At 40.9% G+C, this 22,431-nt stretch overlaps 1 non-coding gene across 1 annotated transcript; it reads left to right on the top strand.

Moving 5' to 3' along the window:
- Positions 1 to 15,060: 15,060 nt before the first annotated feature.
- TRNAT-UGU (transfer RNA threonine (anticodon UGU)) lies at positions 15,061 to 15,132 on the top strand. Its single transcript has one exon. It is a non-coding gene; the product is annotated as a tRNA-Thr (tRNA).
- The last annotated feature ends 7,299 nt before the right edge of the window (positions 15,133 to 22,431 follow it).

Genomic DNA, 22,431 nt, shown 5'->3' on the forward strand with positions numbered 1-22,431 from the left:
CAGGATTAAGCTGAATATTATTAAAAATTAGAGGGTACTCCAGTGGACAATGTTGCCAGGTTGATAAAAGTAAGAACTAAGTTTTTGATGCATTATAAACAACAAGATTACTTTTACAACGAGCCAAGTCAGACATTGGTGTGCCATAGCTTCAACCCTGGTCTATTGAAGTAAGTGCTGAGAGGGACACCGTGGAAAATGAATGGAAAGGTGAAGGATGAAGTCATCAATATATGAGTGGATAGGGTTAGATGTACAGCTTAGTAAGTCATTAATGAATAAAAGGAAGAGAGTTGGTGACAGGACAGAGCCTTGAGGAACACCGCTATTGATAGCTCTAGGAAAAAAAAATGGTGGCGGTCTACAGCAGCAGCTATAGAACGACTACAAATGATGCTAGAGATGAAGGCACAGATAGAAGGATAAAAACCTTAAGAGGGCAGTTTGGAGATTTATGCTAGACTCGATCGACATCATTTGAGATGTCAAATGCAATGGCATAGTTTTCGCCAAAGACCCAAAAGGAGGATGACCAACAATCTGAAAAGTAGGTGAGAAGATCGCCAGTGGAGTGTCCCTCGTGGAACCCATATTGATGATCAAAAAGAAGGTTGTAATAGGAAAGATGCTTTAAATTGTTTTTCTTAAGAATGGACTCAAAAACTTTTGAAGTACACGATGTTAAAGCAACTGGGCTATTGTTAGAGGGATGGGAATGGTCACCCTTCTTTGGGAAAGGCTGAATGAGAGCGAACTTCCAGCAAAAAGTAAAGATACAAACTGATAGACAAAGGTGAAAAACTTTACCTAGGCAGGGTGTGAGCTTAGAAGCACAGGTTTTGAGGACAACAGGACGGACCCCATCAGGCCCTTATGCCTTGTTAGTGCTGAGGCCATTGATGACCGAAAATACATCAATAAATTGAAGAAATCTTTGTGTCAGTCATGAGGGATTCAGAGGGGGAAAGTGATGGAGGGACAGCACTGGAATAGTCTAAAGTGGAATTGGGGGAGAAAGTCTGAACGAAGAGTTCTGCTTATCAGTAGAAGAAATAGCTATAGAACCACTAGAGTGAAAAAAGAGATGGGAAGGATGATGAGGTAAAGTTGTTAGAAAGGTTTTTGGCAAAGTGCCAGAAGGAGTGGGAAGAATTCGAGTTGGAGAGTTCAGAGCATTTAGTACGAATGAAATTATTTTAAGCACAGTGAAGGACAGACTTAGTCTATTGGGATTCAATCTTAAAGTAGAAATCAGCTATACTATATGATTTTTTTTTCATTGTAACCATTGATGGATTTTATTCGGCTTTAGAAAGATGCCTGATAGTGAAGAGGTTAAGTAAAAGACCTTGAAGAAAAAATATGAGGGGAGAATGTAACATGGAAAGAGGGAGAAGAATGATAGATATGAGAAAGAACAAAGGAAAAACGGAAAAAAGGTGGAGGTTAAACAGATATATACTGTATGTCAAGAAGGAAGAGAATACTAATATTCTGGTGTAAGACAAGAAGATAAGAAAACATAGGAAAAGGACACATTATTTAAAAAATTAAACGCCAAGAACTCGGGCCCCGAACTGTCAACGCAAAGCATTGCTCGGTATGCCACCTCCAAACCTTGCGCACGGACTTGCCATACAACTTCTATGACTGGATTCATTGTGGGTTGAAACAAGACTGAAGATAAACTAAGTCGACCCCATATGGCCTTGAAATTTTGACCCCTTGACCTTACTGACCAAGTCAATTCATTGTCCCATCATACTGCATCACTGACAAAAGTTTGGTCGAAATTCGTCGAGAGTTTCAGGACATATCGCGCCCACACATATATGACCTTAACCTATGACCCCTTGACCTTGCTGACCTAATTAGTCCATCTTCCCTTCATACTGTATCACTGATAAAAGTTTGTTTGATACCCGTCGAGGGGTTCAGGAGGTATTGAACCCTCAATGATAAACTAAGTCGACCCCATATAACCTTAACCTTTGAACACTTAACCTAGCTGACTTAACCAGTTCATATCCTCATATTGCATCATTGAAAAAATCTGGTGGAAATTCGTCGATTGGTACAGGAGATATCACGATCAGAAGTGTTACAAATGCACGTTTCCACCCATGCACGCAGGCATGGACAGTCCACTCACTTAATACCTCCACCACTGGTGGGCGGGGGCGTAATGAGAGAGAGAGAGAGAGAGAGAGAGAGAGAGAGAGAGACTGCAAAGAAAAAGGAAGGCTAATGAGAAAACAAAAAATAAGGGCAGACTATTGAAAGAAAATGTAACAGTCAGTTAACGGAAGAGAGACAACAGAATTTTAGATGGACGAATGGGCAGGGAAGGAGGGGGGGGGGGGAGGGAAGAAGGGAAAGAGAGATGGAAGGGATGGCCATATTTGACTTGGGCAATAACTGGAAGGGGAAACAGATGGTGCGGTGGGACGAGGGGAGCCAAGGAGGGAGAGAGGGATCTAGGGAAAAAGAGAAGGCGAACGGGGAGTGATGAGGGAGATAAAATGTAATGAGTACGAAAGGAAGCAAACAACAACAGACCTATTGACATTTTTAATTTTTTTTAATCGATTAATTTAAAACCATGGTAACTCTTTCATGAGTCAAAGTAAATGACAGAAAAACAAGAAGACACCCCCACCCCACCCAGCTGTTTGTCCAAATCTTGTTGGCAAGAACAAGTGAGAAGGACTACCCTGCTGCGTGGGAAAACGAAATTTGAAAAGAAAGGGTGAACGAAAATCATCCTATACACTCTCTTAGTCTGAAAGGGGGAGCAAGGACGTCATTATTTCATACTTAACTATGTCGGTCTGTTTTTCTATCGTTTCTGCCTTTCTATCCTTGTCTTTGACTCAGATTACTTACCTTGCCTGTAGCCTACCGTATAAGAAACAGCACGGTGTTCTGATGGTATGAGTGAATTTTCAAAATAAAAATTCAAGCAAGTGGAACCCATTATTTTGTGAGGATCCATGAGAAAAATAAACAGACCAAATTTCATTTAAATCTTGTTTTATTCAGAGATTTGGCAGCACAAATAAGTGATCCTACAAAATAGTGGAAATAATATAATAATAGTCCGTGTGGAAACTATTTCACCCAAGCGGGACATCCTGTGTGTAGCGGTATATGTGCACCTTCTATTATAGCTGTCCCTGCTAAATGCAGAGAAATCTACCAGAAAACGTATAGTGTTGGTTCAGAGCGGCTTAACCCGCCCCGTCCCGACCACTTTCTCACCAATGGTACCCCCCAATCCCGACCATTTTTGGACCCAAATTTTTTTTGCTAAAACTTTCGCTTTTGGTCAGAAACAATAGTCAGTCACAAAGAAATTGTTCCCCGGGGTCCATAATTGCCCTAAACAGGTATGCCTTGGTCACACCTGGTACTGTGTTCTCTGTAGGTGGTCTGAGCCTCTAACGTTTTCTATGGTATTATAAGTCTGGGAAACCAATGAAAGTAAATAGATATGTATTTATTACAAACATAAAAACGTGTGATAAAAGAGTAAATTGGATTTTATACAAAAATAGAGCTGAAATAAGCATTGTACCATCGTGCGAAATGAGCAAAATCGGGCAGACTGGTCACGATGAATCGCTAACATTCGAAAATCATGATACATATAATTTTTTTTACTTACATAATACTTCTACAATAACATTATACCATTTTACATTTTATTGAACTGTTTTTACGTATTCACAGGCCTTTCGATAACATTTAGCGTAATGTTAGCGCTTATTTACGTAGTGAGTGAACTCGCTGTGACTGTTGTTTCAACTCGTATTGTGTTTTTTCTACTTACATAATACTTTCCTAATAACATTATACACTTTTCAACTTTATAGAACTGTTTTGAGATAATTTCAGGCCTTACGTAAATATTTAGCGTAATAATAGCGCATAATAACACACACGGTGAAGTCGCTATGACTACTATTTCAACTTACAACCTGTTTTTGTACTTATATAATAATTCTCTACTAACATTGCGCATGTTTACACTTGATGTAATTGATATCACATAATTTCAGACCTTACGATTCAACTGAGCGTCATATTAGCGCGTACTTACACAGTGAGTGTTATCGCGATATCATTTGTTTCATCTTACACTAGTATTCAACTTATAAATTACCTTACTACTAACATTACAACAAATTCCACTTTATATAATTCCTATCACATACTTACTGACCAGAATGTTCTACTGAGCGTAATATTTTCGCAGATTTACACAGTGGGTGTACTCGTGGCATCAATTATTACAACTTACACTATTTTTCAACTTATACATTTTATTCATGCTAACATTACACCCGTTTCCACTTTATATTCTTGCTATCACATATTTACTGACCAGAGTGTTATACTGAGCGTCATATTTTCGCAGATTTATACAGTGGGTGTAGTTTTCATATCACTTCGTTCAACTTACACTATTTCTCAACTTATACATTACTTTCCTGCAAACATTACACCCGTTTCAAGTTTATATAAGACTTAGCACATACTGACTGGCCTTACCATTATACTGAGCGTCATATCGCCATCCCACACAGATTCAGTAGTGTAGGAAGTTATGGTACTCTCTGAAACATGGCTGAAAGCACAACGCAACATTGGTGGTGGTGGGGAAGGTGGAGAGCGGCGCCTTTCATCACTCGCACTTTTCTTCCCTCTCCCTTTTCCTTTACCCTTTCCCTTCCCTTTCCTTCCTTTCCCCACATCCTGGGGCTGTGTGGAGGAAGTTTGGGAATATTGTATGGCGAAAGACGTGCTGGGGAGTGGCTCCACCTCCTCTCCCCTAGGCCTACGTGCACCACGTGCTCGTGCTGCCTCCCTCACACCACTTTCCCTTTCACCCCGCACTCCCACCACACCACTTTCGCCTTCCCCAGACAAAACACTAGGCCATACTTTATTTGCCTTCTCACCCCACCTTCTGATGCTTGGGGTGAGATTTTTTCCTTCCCCAACCATGAGGCAACATCACGTCCTAAGCCGCCGTCATCGTCATCGTCCTCATCCTCGTCCTCATCAGAATCTCTCTCTAGGGGATGGAGAGAGGTCCATGCAGGTGTTTTGGGTGCAGGCTGGCCTTCCCTTGCCTTACGATACATGACATACCGCTTTTTCCAGGGCGAAGGGACCTCCTCATCACTGCTTGTTATTTCCTCCTCAGGCTGCACATAATCTCGATCCACCACATCATCATCAAGTGGAGAATCACTATCTCCAGTGAAGGCATCCAGGGCGGATTGTATTTCGTCGTCTGAGAGACCTTTACGCACCATGTCTGACCTGGGTCACTGCTAAGAGGTGAGTGACCGAGACAAGGGCGAGTGCAGGTCACGCAGGGTCTGGGGCACTGCCCGCCTGGCGGCAGGTAGGGGAGGCTTGGGTACGTGGGAGAATAGAAAATCTCGCGCGAATTTTGAAAATTGTGGAAATTATGAACCTTGCAATTGCAGGACGTTGAAGTGCGTCAATGGGATTGGCAGTGACATAACGTGAGGATGTGGAAGTACGTCGACGGGACGCCGCGGGTTAATAACCAGGGATTTACACCAGTTTTCTGGTTAACAGTCTGTATTATAATTAATTAAATGCTACTGCATTTAACCTTTTATGGACAGGTATAATGTAAATAAGTGTATAAATACTTAAAAAGATGGGAATAATCCATGTCCAATTGCCCACAAAAGTTTATTCCTTTCCTGGTGGGCCATTTGATAAATCTGGCAACATGGCATTCTCCCTCTCTACACCCCTTCCCTCCTTCCCTCTCCCCAGATAGCTTTTGAAGTTTATGAAACATGTGAAGAATTTGAACCACTGGATGTTACTGGATAAAATGTGTATTATAATTATAATTCTAGCTAATGAAAATTTGCCAGTTTAATGACTACATTAATTTTCCTAGGAGAATCATTAGAATGTACAAATTTGTCACATCATTATCACCAAGTAACAGTGAACTAATATGTCTATCCTGGCATCATCAAGAGAACGTCTGTGTCACTGTTTTGACACTTCCAATGTTATTAACGGCTACACTGTCTATAATATGTTTAGGCCGACCAGTGCTACAAACAAATTTATGAAATGTTCTTTTTTCTCATCCATGCATTCATCTATGCCTAGAGTATGTGCTTTGTTAAGGAAAGATTGTCTGAACTCCTCGATTTGTCGAAAGGGTAAGAGGAAGAGGTTTAAAAGAGGGAATATAGAATACGGAAAGGTCTGTGAAAGTGATATCCACACTAGAAACAACGACTGACAACATCCAAGGGTGAACATAATATATGAAGCAGTAATAATGAGACAAGAATCTCTGATAGAATAGTTACAACCAGATAATGAGATTGTGTCGGTACTATAGGGGATATGAGAGTGCTATCACAATCTAGGACTCAGCCATAAAATCCTACACTACAGCAGCTAAAGCTGTGTAATCTTTTCTCTTTCGTCTTCTTTTAACCCTTGTGTGGTGTTCGTGTCTGTGGGACCCGTTTCCATGTTTACCAAAAGAAAAATAATGCGATGTATTGTTATTTCAACCTCAGACTCCTTGGCCTTGGCTCATTTTCTATAAGGAACACACAAAATAACACATTTTCAATGACTTCACACTGTACACCCGCCTCTACACATTTATATTACACATGTGGTGTTCGGGTCTACTGGACCCGAGGGTAATAAAAGTGCAGGGGAGCTGTGTCCCTTCACTCTGTCCTCCTCCTACATGGCCTGCTGTTAGTGTGTGTGTGTGTGTGTTCTATGCGAGGAAGAAGGAACCAAAAGCTAAGAGCCCGCAAAACAGTTCCTTCCAAGAAAAAAACAAAAAAACAAAAGACAGTCTGATTCAAGAGCCGCTCATTTCTAGATGCCTAGACACATTGTGTTTGAAAGACTGGAGATCACAGGAAGTAGGAAATAAAGACACAGGGAGACAGTTCCAGAGTTCACCAGTTGCATAAATGAAGGACTGGGGGTAACGGTTAACTCTTGCATTAGAGAGTTAGACAGGATATGGATGAGAGTTTATTGTTAGGTGGAGGGATGCAAGCAGACAGTTCAGAGGAGCAATGGCCATGGAAGTAGCGATAGAAAAGAGATAAAGAGGCAACAGTGCGGCGAATAGACAGAGGTTGAAGGGAGCCAGTAAGAGGAGCAGAGTTAATGAGACAAAATGCCTTTGACTCCACCCTTTTAAGAAGAGCTGAATGTGGGGAGCCTCCCCACACATGAGAGTTGTACTCCATACAGGGGCGAATAAATCCCGTGTATAAAGTCAATAACTGGGCAGGGATAATGAAGGTACGGAGTCGGTTTAGCACACCTAATCTCTTGGAAGCAGATTTTACAAAAGATGTAATATGATCTTTCCAAGATAAATCCCGAGTGAATGAAACCCCAAACATTTTCAAGGATGATGCTGGATTGAGCTGAATATTATTAAACTTTAGTGGGCACTCCTGTGGAAGATTTTGTTGGGTTGATAGGTGTAAAAACTGAGTCTTTGATGCATTAAAAACAACAAGATTATTTTTACTCCAGTCAGAGATACGACCCACGTCAGACATTAGGAGTACCATAGCCTCATCCCTTGTTTGTTGAAGTAACTGCTGGGATGGATGTTGCAGGAACCAAATGGAAAGGTGAAGGGTGGAATCATCAGCATACAAGTGGATAGGGCTACATGTACAACTTAGAAAATCATTGATGAATTAAAAGGAAGACAATTGGTGATAGGACAGAGCACTGAGGAACACCACTGTTGATAGATCTAGGAGAAGAACGATGGCCGCATACAACAGCGGCTATAGGACGACCAGAAAGGAAGTTGTTGATGAAGGAACAGATAGAAGGATAGAAACCGTAAAAGGGCAGTTTGGAAATTAAAGATTTATCCCAGACTCGGTCGAAAGCCTTTGAGATGTCAAGTGCAATGGCAAAGTTTTCGCCAAAGTTCCGAAAGGAGGATGACCAGGAGTCTGAAAGGAGGTGAGAAGATCGCCAGTGGAGCGTCCCTCACAGAACCAATACTGATGATCAGAAAGAAGATTGTGATAGGAAAGAAGCTTTAAAATTTTTCTGAATAGACCCAAAAATTTTTTAGACACAGGATGTTAAAGCAATTGGACGATAGTTAGAGGGTTGAGAATGGTCACCCTTCTTTGGGACTGGCTGGATGAAAGCAAACTTCCAGCAAGAAGGAAAGGTACAAGTTGAAAGACAAAGGTGAAAGAGTTTGCCTAGGCAGGGTGTAAGCACAGAAGCACTGTTCTTGAGGACAACAGGAAGGACTCCATCAGGCCCATATGCCTTGTTAGTATTGAGGCCAGTGATAGCAGAAAATACATCAGCTGAAGAAATTTTAATGTCAGTCACGAGGAATTCAGAGGGGGAAAGAGACTGAGGAACAGCACTGGAATCGTCTAAGGTGGAATTGGAGGAGAAAGTCTGAGCGAAGAGATCTGCTTTATCAGTAGAAGAAATAGGTAGAGAGCCATCAGACTAGGAAAGAGGAGGGATAGATGATGAGGTAAAGTTGCTGGAAAAGTTTTTGGCAAGGTTCCAGATGGAGCGGGAAGAATTTAAGGGCATTTAGTGCAGATGAAATTATTTTCAGCAAAGCGAAGAACAGACTTTAGCATGATTCTGGGCAGAAGCATTTAAAAATGTGATTCAGGGGTGGGTTGGCTCTGATACCTTATAGGCTCTCTCCTTGTTACGAACAGCATTAGAACAAGTGTGATTAACCCGCCGCATCCTGGCAAATTTTTAACCAGTGACCCCCCCCAATCTCGGCAGATTGTCCATTTTTTGGGGGGGGGCTATAACCTCCGCTTCTTATGAGAAACATCGAAAATTCTGAGAGAAAGTGCTCAGTTGAATTTAGAAATACCAATACAGGTAACAGTACCTTCACCTTGGTGCCGTGTTCTCTCAGGTCATGCTCGAGAAAATGTTTTCTTGGGAGGGGTAACTATTCCAAACCACTCATTATATGTAAATATTTATTTATTTGGTACGAATTTATATGTAGTACAAGAGTATATTGGTTTTTACACAATTATATAGGTGACATAAGAATTGTTCACTCACCAAAACATCAACATATGGCACCTTCCTTTACGATATTACCGCCTCATCACTTCTGCTTGTTTCTTCCTCTGGCTTTTAGCTTCCTTTGCCCTCTACCTCGGGAATCACTTTGGCCTTGAATTTCGTCATTGCAGAGATCGTGGTGTGACATGTCTTTACTGACCAGGTCACTGCTAACAGGTGAGTTGCCGAGAAAATGGCGTGCAATGGGGGAGGGGGGGTCAGGTGGGGCCAGGCATTATCCGTGCCTGGTGTTGGATAGAGGAAAGTCTCCCACATACGCCTACCAAAAATCACCTGTGAAACTTGAAAAATGTGCAAATGAGGGACCTCGCAACTGCAAATCGTATGGATAGGTTGTCGGGTGCCATCACGACAAAACGTGGCAACGTATCCATACGTCACTGGGACACCTCGGGTTAAACCAAGGCTTTCTTGCATTAGTCAAAGGAATATGGGAAAGGAATGTATGCTTCCATGCCCGAGAGAATAACGTTTGTAATGCACAAGGCACAATCAGATGGCTCCTGGCCATGGAAGCAATAATCATTCCAGGGAAAATCAAAGAAGTATTGTCTGAGGGCTTCCCAGTCTGCAGCTCCAAAGTGCCAGTCGACGTTTCTTTGGAGGGTCCACAGGCCAAACTGGAGCGATAGGAGAGGTTAAGGTAATAATGTTGTGATCAGAGGAGCCCAATGGAGAGAAAAGATAAACAGTGTAAGCAGAAGGTTTAGTTGTAAGGATAAGGTCAAGTATGTTGGAGCTCTCTCCAAGGCAGTCAGGGATATGGGTAGGGTGCTGTACAAGCTGCTCTAGATCATTAAGGAAAGAAAAGATGTAGGCATGTTCACCAGGTGGATCAGTGACAGGAGAGGAGAGCCAATGGTAGTGGTGAACATTGAAATCTTTTAAAATGGAGATTTCAGAGAAAGGAGAAATGGATAGAATGTGTTCCATCGTAGAAGTAAGATAGTCGAAGAATTTCTGATAGTCAGTAGCATTAGGGAATAAAACAGCTCAGATATATTTAGTCAGAGAATGACAGGAGAGCCGAAGCCAGAGTGTAGAGAATTCAGAAGAATGAAGTTCAGGAACATGAGAGCAAGATAAGTCGTTACGTACATATACACAAGAGCCACCTTTGGCTTTGAAATGAGTATAGAGAAAGTAGGAGGATACAGAAAAGAGTTTGCTCTCAGTTGCCTCAGACAGCCGAGTCTCGGTTAAAAAGAGAAGGTGAGGTTTAGAGGAGGAGAGGTGGTGTTCAACAGAGAGAAAGTTAAAGTAAAGGCCGCAAATGTTGCAGAAATGAAGAAGGAGTCAGACAGTGGTTCCAGGCAAGTCGAGGTGTCGTCACCTGGAGAGGGGCAGGTGGTGGGGGCATTTATGTTCCCCCCCTCGCGGACTCTGAGGCATAGATTATGTTAGCCTTTTTCCTTTTTTTAATTTTGAAAAGGAAGTGTAGTGTGTACTGTGCATAGATTGGTGTTGACAGTTAGAGAAACTTGTATTGGAGAGCATGCTGGCCTACTCTCTGTTTTATTGAGACACTGAAAAAGTTCAGCAAAGGGGGATGGTCAGGAACTAGTCCCGAGGGCTGATGAAACAGGAGCTTCAGCTCTCCCCGTCATCAGCTCTCCATCCACCTTGGGAGTACTGCCCTGATCGACTGGTGCTACAGCTACTCCTCCAAAGCACATACAATCTCTACCCAACAGCCTAAACCACTTGGTAGAGATACATAGGCTGTATCGTCCCCACTTCGGTGGGATAGGTTAGTCTGTTTTTTTTTTTTTTTTAAATAACAGAACAGAGGAAGGAAAAACAAATGAATAAAAAAAAAAAATGATCCATACACCAGATAACTGGCATCCTCCATTCATAAAACATCTGTAACATTTGGGCTTGAACAGCTGTAGGTTGAAGTCTGGGAGGAAACGACTCCTGTGAAGCTAGTTCCAGAGAGATGCAGTTTGGGGAATAACAGAATTTTGATAGGCAGAAGTTCTGCAATATGGCTGTATGACATTCTAGTCATGAGCACTACCAGATACATGTGTAGCACAAGGGAAGGCATGGAGAGGTGGCACAATGGACGCAACTTCGTCTGAACATTTACCATAAAAATATCTGTAAAATAATACAAGGGAGGCAACATTCCTTCTTACTTGTAGGGGAGGTAGTTTATTTATAATAGCAGGGTTAGTAATAATTACAACAGCTTTGTTCTGCATTTAGTCTAGTTATTTTAGTGCAACCTCTCCACATCCATTACGCAAGGTGAGTAATATTCAAGATGAGACTGCACATGACCCTTATACATTATAGGTAACTGCTCGTCAGTGAAGACGTTACGGAATCTGTACAATAATCCAAGTTTCTTTGAGGCAGTTTTAGCAAGTGATCTGACATGAGAGGTCTGGATGAGGGCATTGTTAAGTCAGACACTGAGAATCTCAATACTTTTGGAGATGAGAATTGTAGTAGCACTGAAGGTAATATACGGATCTGGCAATATCTGTCTATTAGTAATTTGTACATATTTGGTTTTACGAGTATTAAATGATACAAGGTTGTTTTGCCCCTCATTCATTGATTATAGATAGGTCTTGATCTATGAAGGTGGTTGTACTGAGTTGAGAGTTACAGATATTAGACTTTGTAAAAGGCTGTCTGAGTGTGAATGAACTGTGAAGTGTTGAGTCATCTGCATGTGAATGGATGGGATTATGGGTGACAGATAAGAGATCATTAATATGAACCAGTAACAGGGTTGGCGCCAGAACTGATCCCTGTAGCATGCCTGTGTTAATTGAGTGGAAATTGGAATATACATCATCTACTTCTACTCTTATTTTTCTGTCGTGAGATATGGGGAAAGCAGAGGAACAAAATACGTTAGTCCATAGCAAGGGAGTTTGGACAGCACGGAACGGTGCCACACTCTGTCAAAAGCTTTAGAAATATCAAGGGCTACTGCATGAGTTTCTCCATGTTAGTCAATTGATTGATGGTTGGCATGAGTCAGGAGATTGAGTATGTCAATGGAGGATCTTTCGTGGCAAAAACCCTATTGTCTGTCACTAATTAAGTTGTTAAATTCAAGATGTTTAACTATGTGTGCATTAATTAAAATTTTAAATACTTTACGAAGAGAAGATGTGACAGCTTTTCGTATGTAATCAGAGGGTCAGAGGAACTTCCGTTCATTGGACTTGGGTGGTTATTGGCTTCTTTCCGTGATTTAGGGAATGAAGAAGAGTGTCTGCATAGTCTGAATAATTTAGGTAGAACAAAGGCAAGTTCAGGGGAACACTTTTTCAAAACAATTGGAGGAATTCCATTTGGGCCTGGAGCTTTGTTGGTTGGTAAATTATCTAGGATGGATTTTACGTATCTTGTCTGTATTTTAAGTGGAACAATTTCGTGAGAGTCAAGTTCTAGTACTAGGACATTCTGGCTGACTTCCTTTATGGTAGAATTTCTGGCAAATGTACTGGCAAAGATATTTGCTTTCCCATGCAGATCATTTTTAATGTTGCCATCTGAAGATTTTAGTGGGGGAATGGATGATGACTTGTTAAAGTTATTATTGAAGGGACTGAGAGTTGACCGAATATTCTATTGTCATTAGGGCTGTTAAGTAGTTTTGATGCTTGATTTTTGAAGAATGTTTGATTCAGCGAGATTTATTACAGCTTTTGCATGGTTTCTAGCAATTTTCAGTTGACAGAGTGATTCAGATGTTTTTTATTTTAAGTAAGAGTTATATGCTAATGATTTTTGGGCCGTTGCTCTAACATGGTTGCTATCAAACCATTTTGGGGATTTCGATCTTTTAGTGAACTGTTGACTTGGTATGAATATATCCATACCAGCTAGTTTTAAGTCATTAATATGGGACTGGGTAAAACTGACATCACTGGAAAAGAGAGACTGTCATGGAATATCAGCAAGATAATTTCTAAATCCATCCAGTTTGCCATATCAAAGAGCCATCGGCTCATCCTGACAGGTTCAGAACGAGGAGGTTTGGGGGGCTAACTAATGAGGCTTTGATGAGATTGTGGTCAGAGGATCCAAGTGATGACAATACTTCTATCCTGTACTCATCTGGATTATTTGTCAGGAATAGATCCAAGAGATGTGCATTATGGTCAGGATTATCTGGTATTCTGGTTGGGTGTTTTACCAACTGCGTGAGATTAAACGATTCTCCAAACAGCTCGCACTCTAGACCAGTATCGTCAGTCCTGGCAGAATGCAATAACAGTTCAGCATTATGTAAGTTAAAATAACTCAAAATGGTAATTTCGGTGCTAAGGGCAAGGTTCAGGTTACTCAACTGGGTGGATATGGAGTCATATACACTGGGTTCTGAAGGAGCACTTGGGGAGTAATAGACTACACAGATATACAGTATTTGGTAATGCAGGTATTTTGATAACTTAGTTTATACAGTGAGTTATCAAAATTAGTTGAAGTGCATTATAAAACAGTGTCAACTGCATATTCAGGTTTGATATAACAACAGGTGCCATCCTTGTTACGGAAGTTTCTGAGGGAATGGTAACCAAGAAAACAAAATGGGGATATTTCGGTAGAGGGAGAAGTTTGTGGTTCTGTGAGGAACAGGGCCAGAGGGGATATGGACTGTAGGAATAAATGAACTGAATTCAGATTGGTGCTGAGACCACAGATACTGGTGAAGAATAAGTCGCACCTGCATTTCTCTGCTGATGAGCATGAATGGAATTTGCAACAGTCGTTTCCGGCGCAGTCGATTGATGGCGACCGGGAGGACCCTGTGCCACCAGCCCTACCCTGCCGGTGGTGGCAATCCGAGATACCACCTCGTTTGCTAGTAATAATGCAGTGGCCATTGCTAAAGGGAGTGGAAATAGGTGTGATATCCTACGTGCATATAGTGTGGTGTAGACAGTCGAAGGTAGAGATATTAAGAGAGTATGCTGGCCTACTCTCTGTGTAAATGAAAGCACTGAAAATGTTCACCAAACGGAGGTGGTCAGGATCAAGTCCTGAGGGCTGGTGAAACCGGAGCTCCAGCTTTCCCTGTCACCAGCTTACCATCCACCTCTGGAGTGCTGCCCTGTTCGACTGGTCATGCAGTCTTGCAGTGGATACTCAAACGGCTGATGATGATGATGATATATATATATATATATATATATATATATATATATATATATATATATATATATATATATATATATATATATATATATATATATATATATATATATATATATATATATATATATATAGAGAGAGAGAGAGAGAGAGAGAGAGAGAGAGAGAGAGAGAGAGAGAGAGAGAGAGAGTGCAGTTTGTTGAGTATGTTGAGTGGAAATTGCCCAAACCATCTGTAAGGGAGGGTTTCATCCACCCTTCCCCCTCTCCTCAGGAAAAAACTCGCTGCGGGGTTTAGGACTGATAAACTGCGTGGATGTCCTCAAGTATTGCGAGGATCACCATCCCCACAACATACTGAGGAACATAGCGCTCCTGTGACCCGGCTTTAGCATGGGTTTTTCAGTCTGTTATTGAAATGATAAGTTTGTGCAGTCATGTATTACTCCAAGAATGATGAGTCTACTCCTTGAATGGTCATATTTAAATTACTTAGAAACATAATATGTGAACTGTGTACTACAAATCTACATCGATTAATAGCATGTTTTAAAGTCAGTTGTTTCGAATGCTTCACAACCCGTTTCATAAACCACAGAAGCTATTTGGGGAGAGGGAAGGAGGGAGGGGGTGTAAAGAGGGAGAGTGCCATGTTGCCAAATTTATCAAATGCCCACCAGGAAATGGACAATAGTACCTGACTGCGCATGTGTGGTATGATGACATTGAAAACGGAAGGTCTTATTAATCTTTAACATACATAAGGGGGGCGCGGTAGCACAGTGGTAGCGCGCTGGACTTGTGATCGGGGGATTGCAAGTTCGAACCTTGCCCGGGCTGCCGTGCCGGGAGGGGTAGCTCCCTCCTGTAACCCTAGCGGGGCTATGTAGTCCAATACAGGGCTTAGCTCGGGGGAACTCCATTTCTCCCATTTAACATAGATAAAATGAATATTTGACGTTAGATTTTATTTAAAAGTAAAATAAACTTGTAAGTTAGACCTTGTAAAGTTCATGAAGAAATTCATTGTATTTATGTAACTGCTATTTAAATAAAATTTGGCGTCTCTGAATCCAATGAAGAAGATAAACCATTTTCAGTCAGTCCCGTTTCAAGCAAGCTAGCTGACGGTAGTACACCGTAGATAGACTGCACCAGGATGCTTGGACAGACCCATGCAACCCAACCAAAACCGCAAGTCCGTCATTATCTGTCATTCTGACTTATCTTGCTAAGAATCCTTTAAGATTTAGCCACATCGAGGGAAACTGGCTAGGATATAAGGGGATAACAATTGGTGAGTTAGGATGTTAATTACACCCCACTCATTCTAAAAGACTCCAGTTCTTAATTTCAACATTTTGGTGTTTGATAGAAGAATGCCTTCAGAACAGAATTTCTGACAGTCGGCAATGCCAAAAAATAATAACAATATATTGATATGACTGGTAGTTTTAGATAAACAACAAAATAGCAACACGGTACAGTACATTTAGACTTTAAACAGGCTTTGAAGGCTGTAGGAAAACCTTTTCAATGTTTCTCGACAATCTGAAGAAAGAACTTGGTCTGCTCTTCGTTCTGAGTTCTGCCAGCCTTCGTGAAGGTTTGAATCAATGTTACGCAATGCCATTCACTTCATTCGAGGGGTCCACCCTGGCCTTTGCTGGTCAAAACTTGTGTTCTTTTCCCAGTTTAATGGGTTCTTTTGCACGAAACTAATCGGAAGTTGAGGAGAGTGAACAACTTGTATGTTGTACAGGAGCAGATGTCTGCCAGTGACTTTTTTCTTGTGGATTTGGTACCGAAACTCGTCGGGAGGATTTATTGACTCTTCAACAGAGTTTATATTCTCCATCATTTTCTTTTCTCATCGTCGTCAGTTGCAGGATCAAACAGTGACAGGCCCACGTTCACCTCACTAAGGTACCAGAGGTGCCTGCTAAAGCTCATGTGCCCAGCAATGTTGGATTCCTGAAGCTCTTGAAGGAGGAAAAGGTCGCATCATGGAGCACTTGCTACATCTCTTGCTGAAAACCACTAAAGGATATAATACTGGGTGACGAATAGGCAGATGTACCGCAAGCCAGAAATTGGGTGATGAAACTTGCATTGTTCACTAGAAGTTGAAGGGCATTGGTTCATTTAAACTGCTTCACCTTCCACTTTAATTCTTGTGCACTTCTTTTGCAAGCCTTCTGGACTTTCTTGCATGTTTTATTGTCGAATGCCACCTTTGCCTCTTTGACTGTCCTCCCTCTGAGCACACAGGAAGTCCTTCCTGAACTTTTATCATAGGTAATGCATCTTGGCGAGAGATGTCAAAAGATTGTTCAGACTGGACTTGAACGCTGCCTAGTTTTCCATATTCGTCCGCGTTTTCCACGAAATGCTCTTCTTCAAACACCGCCTTTCATTGTGCAGTTTCCTGGTGCACTTTTTGACGTCTTGAAGATGTTTCATCGGTAAACCTTCCCTCATGCTAACTTCAGTGATGGCTTCAGATGTCGCAGACACACTCTCAACCAAGGATTTCTTTTCTTTCTTGTACAGATGGAATAAATACTTCAAAACATCACCCTTCGAGGGGTAATTACTCTCTTGGGAGAGTGGTACTGGATGACCCTACAAGCAGTACTGATTTCTTTGATCTTGTAGTAGACACCATCACTAGTGTTCACCACCTGAGAACAAGAAAAACATAGGTAAGTGTAGTTCGTTAACTCATATACCGCAGTCAAAATAAATGACAGTAACCTAGCAACAATGATGAAGAACTATTAGAAAGAAGCACTCCAAGCTGCACTCCAAGCTGCCCTTTTTGGATGATGGGGATACCTGATTGTATCAAAAGTTACTTTTTTGTTGAGTGCATTGTTTGTAAATTGTGCAAATTGCATTGTATAATCATAAGATTGTAAGTTGACTTGTATTTTCATTCAGACTACACTCACTGTTCCTGCGTGTGAAGCTGATGTGAGCAAAAAGGGAAAACTTTGTGATCTTTGGGCTGCCGCTAAATGTTTGACGACATGAAAGAAAAAAAAAAAACTAATCCCCGTGATTAATCACCCCTAGCAACCTAGTCATATGCTGGGTTCCGATACCCATATTATTCATATTCAGTTTTTACAGGCACCCTAATGAACAGCCTTCAAAAGACCGACAGGGCTGTTGCTGCTGGCTTTCCTTTGTACCCCTTTTGTAGTCCTTTGTATCCATTTGTACTGTAGGAAACAAATTTAAATCAGAAATGTATTACTCGGAAGTGAACCGTGAACATGTGTAATTGGGAATTAGAATCCAAATACTTATGCAAGATATTTTAAAGTGTTAATACAGTTTCACAGTATCCCACACAAGGGAATAATTTGTTCAATATGTTTACAGTTCTAGTGAAGAGGAAAAGATTAGTTTCACGTGAATAGAAATGTTTGCCAACAGTTTCATGACACAATGCCCCTAATTTAATGAAATGCTGTGAGGTATTTTTTGGCTGCCATATTACCGAGCCCTATGAAAGTTTTGTGTACTTGGCTTAATTGATCTCAAGTATAATTAGCTAAGGTAACCTCATTTGCCCCCAGCCACTGGGGGCACAAGCCAGTGCACCTCAGTGCCGGTGTAGCGTTATGATCTGTCCCCCTGTCCGCCCCCTACGGCGCATGCGCGGTGGTTGCCAGAGGCCGCCACAAATATGCCATTTGTCCTCTGATCTCTGTAGGGGTAACGTGATCGGAGCCTCTCGCCCTTTGTTTACAAACGGCAAATGGTCATTCCGGCGTCTCATATCATTCGTCTCAAAGCTTTCTCGGGTAGTTTTCGCCCTTAAATTAAATTAGGTTAGGCGGAAAGCAGTAAAAATTCGAATTTCTAAGGTATGAATGAGTTAGGTTGGATAAACATAGTTATAATTAATCATCTGGGGACGAGTTATCTAATCTGTTAGGCGTGAGGATTGCCTTAGCTTTGAATCTTTACAGGAATGAGTCAAGCTCGTATTGTCCCGTGTATTAAACCATTTTTATCATACATATCCTTGAAATTATAAATAGTTTTGGCACACACTACCTCATTCGGTTGTGCATTCTACTGATCAGTTGTCCTATTAGGGAAACTGAATTTCCTTACATCTTTATCACCTCTCTTTTTATGCTGTATTTTGCAATGTCCTCTTGCTGATGCTTCACACATATGATATATATTCATTTAAGTCTATTTTCTGTTCCCCTGATATGCATTTATATAGCATAATCATGTCTCCTCCTCCTCTCCTGCAGCGTTGGTAAATTCAATCTTTCCAGTCTTTCTCAGTAACTTAAATCCCTTAAGCTTGGTACCCATCTTGTAGTGGCCCGTTGTACTTTTTCAATCTTATCTGTGTTTTTTGAGATGAGGATTCCAGACTACTGTGATGCATACGCCAGAGTTGGTCTGATGAATATGTTCCTCAGCATATCTTCATTTATATATGTGAATGCTATTCTCATATTAGCAAGCAATGTATACATGTTTCGTACCTTCTCACTGATGTGATCATCAGGAGATAGTCTGTTACTGATAATTACTCCTAGGTCCTTCTCCTTTTCTGATATGTGTAGGGTTGATCTTCCTAACTTATAATACCAATCTGGTCTTTTCTCACTTTTACCAAATTTTATTACATGACACTTATCCACATTAAATTCCATTTGCCATTTATTGCTCCAATAATGAAGCTTGTTCAATTCCTCTTGCAGCTCTTTGCAAGAATCTATGTTAGTAATTTTCTTTTGAATTTTTGCATCATCTGCAAACATATTTAGATAGCTTCCATTTCCAATATTACTATCTATGCCATTTATATATACTAAAAACATAACTGAGACCTGTGGAACTCCGCTGGTCACTTCCCTCCATGATGAGTAAGTTCCCCTTAATATTGTTCTCATTTCCCTTTTTCTGAGAAAATCCTGCATCCAACAGTGGAGATTACCTTGGATACCTCCTTGATGGTATAGTTTCCATAAAAGTCTTTGGTGCAGTACTCTGTCAAATGCTTTCCTAAAATCTAAATAGATACTGTCCACCCATCCTTCTCTTTTCTGTAATGTTTCTGTAACTCCATCATAATTGCTTAGAAGATTAGTAACACATGATTTTCCCTTCCTAAAACCGAACTGCCTCTCTTTTATCACATCATGTTCTAGATGTTTTACCCAAACTTCCCTTATCAGCTTTTCTAGTATCTTACAACACTGGTCAGTGATACTGGTCTGTAGCTGAGTAGTTCTCATTGTGTTAAATTTGACTAGTGTACAGGTATTTGTAGACCTCACAGATGGTTAAGAGGGATGAGTAAAGGACTCATGAATGGAATGGAAGGAAATGGAATGGATTAAAAAAAAAAAAAAAAAAAGGAAAGCGAGCACCAAGCCACTCAATGACTAAGTTTCCCCCTGGGGAGGGGGGGGGAGATAGAATACCTCCTCAGTATCCCTGCTTGTCGTAAAAACCGTCTAAAAGGGGCACTTTAATCTTCATCCTTCCTCTTTTCCCCCTCTGCTTCTTGTACTTTATCTGTCCCACCTCTCTGCCTTATATTTTCACTTTAATACCCACCCAACTCCTATTGTAGTGCCATATAGTCACTGAGTGGCTTGGTGCTCGCTTTCCTTTTTTTTTTTTTTTTTTTTAATGTTCCATTCCATTCAATGACTAAGTTATATGGCACTAACTTGGGTGGGTATTGAAAATATATGGCAGAGAGGTGGAACAGATAAAGTACAAGAAGCAGAGGGGGAAAAGGGGAAGGATTTTTAGTCGGCTTTTACGACAAGCAGGGATACTGAGGAAGTATTCTATCCCCCCCTCCCCGAGGGGAAAGGATTCGTGGGATAACCGTGACTGGGAGCTGGCTTAGTTTCCATTGATAGTACCCCTCTGGGGAGGGGGGACAGAATACTTCCTCAGTATCCCTGCTTGTGGCAAAAGGGTCACTTTAATCTCCATCCTTCCCCTCTTCCCACTCTGCTCCTGTACTTTATCTGTCTTACCTCTCTGCCTTACATTTTCACTTTAATACCCACCAAACCCTCTTCCATTATAGTGCCATGTAGTCATTGTTTTAGCTTGGTACTGGCGCTTATTATTCACCTCCTCTTGTACTTCATGTGTCTTATCTCTCAGCCTTATATTTTCACTTTAATAACCACCCAACCCCCTTCCACCTCAGTGTCATATTTTCATTGGCTTGGTGCTAACTTTTGCTCTTTTTTTTTTTATTACTGTATTCAATGCGTTTCCACTGATGGTACAGTATATAAATATATCCTGTGCTACTGGACACGACAGGGTTTATGTTACTGCACATGTGTGCAGATTTAAATAAACGATTGGTATTAAAATATGCCAATCAGTGATGTGTAGTAATGTACCCAATGTGCTGAATAACCTAACTTAGGATTTTTTTTTTCCCATAACAACTAGTATCTGAAGTGATCTCAGTAACGTAACTGATAAGGGTTTGTACTTTATCATTATCCATTGAATCAGTAGAAGTGCTGTAACAGTGTGAACAGGAAACTTCACTAAGCATACCCTACTGGAGTGCATACTGTTTTCATAGTGTTTGGAGTTAAAAGTACTTTTCCATAAATGAAATTTAGAGGCTAATTTTTATTTCACACTGACTGAACTTGAACTATACTGGACTTGCCTAACACTCTTACATGAGATTTCTCAAAACTAAAGGGAGATGTAAGATTTCTCAAAACTAAAGGGATTGGATTGGATAATTGGAAAAAAAAGGAAAAGGAAAAGCTAGCACCAAGCCACTTATTGCCTCTATGGCATTTAAAAGGGGTTGGGTGGGTATTAAAGTGAATATATAACGCAGAGAGGAAGCTATCTAAATATGTTTGCAGATGATGCAAAAATTCAAAAGAAAATTACTAACGTAGATTCTTGCAAAGAGCTGCATGAATGGAGCAATAAATGGCAAATGGAATTTAATGTGGATAAGTGTCATGTAATAAAATTTGGTAAAAGTGAGAAAAGACCAGATTGGTATTATAAGTTAGGAAGATCAACCCTACACATATCAGAAAAGGAGAAGGACCTAGGAGTAATTATCAGTAACAGACTATCTCCTGATGATCACATCAGTGAGAAGGTACGAAACATGTATACATTGCTTGCTAATATGAGAATAGCATTCACATATATAAATGAAGATATGCTGAGGAACATATTCATCAGACCAACTCTGGCGTATGCATCACAGTAGTCTGGAATCCTCATCTCAAAAAACACAGATAAGATTGAAAAAGTACAACGGGCCACTACAAGATGGGTACCAAGCTTAAGGGATTTAAGTTACTGAGAAAGACTGGAAAGATTGAATTTACCAACGCTGCAGGAGAGGAGGAGGAGACATGATTATGCTATATAAATGCATATCAGGGGAACAGAAAATAGACTTAAATGAATATATATCATATGTGTGAAGCATCAGCAAGAGAACATTGCAAAATACAGCATAAAAAGAGAGTTGATAAAGATGTAAGGAAATTCAGTTTCCCTAATAGGACAACTGATCAGTGGAATGCACAACCGAATGAGGTAGTGTGTGCCAAAACTATTTATAATTTTAAGGATATGTATGATAAAAATGGTTTAATACACGGGACAATACGAGCTTGACTCATTCCTGTAAAGATTCAAAGCTAAGGCAATCCTCACGCCTAACAGATTAGATAACTCGTCCCCAGATGATTAATTATAACTATGTTTATCCAACCTAACTCATTCATACCTTAGAAATTCGAATTTTTACTGCTTTCCGCCTAACCTAATTTAATTTAAGGGCGAAAACTACCCGAGAAAGCTTTGAGACGAATGATATGAGACGCCGGAATGACCATTTGCCGTTTGTAAACAAAGGGCGAGAGGCTCCGATCACGTTACCCCGACAGAGATCAGAGGACAAATGGCATATTTGTGGCGGCCTCTGGCAACCACCGCGCATGCGCCGTAGGGGGCGGACAGGGGGACAGATTATAACGCTACACCGGTCCCAAGCCCGGATAAATGGGGAGGGTTGCGTCATGGAAGGGCATCCGGCGTAAAAACCTTAGCCAACTCAATATGCGGAGCACA

The sequence above is a fragment of the Coenobita brevimanus genome, chromosome 3 (genome assembly GCF_032717465.1).
Source record: "Coenobita brevimanus isolate Jiangsu-jjx chromosome 3, ASM3271746v2, whole genome shotgun sequence".
Taxonomy (NCBI): domain Eukaryota; kingdom Metazoa; phylum Arthropoda; class Malacostraca; order Decapoda; family Coenobitidae; genus Coenobita; species Coenobita brevimanus.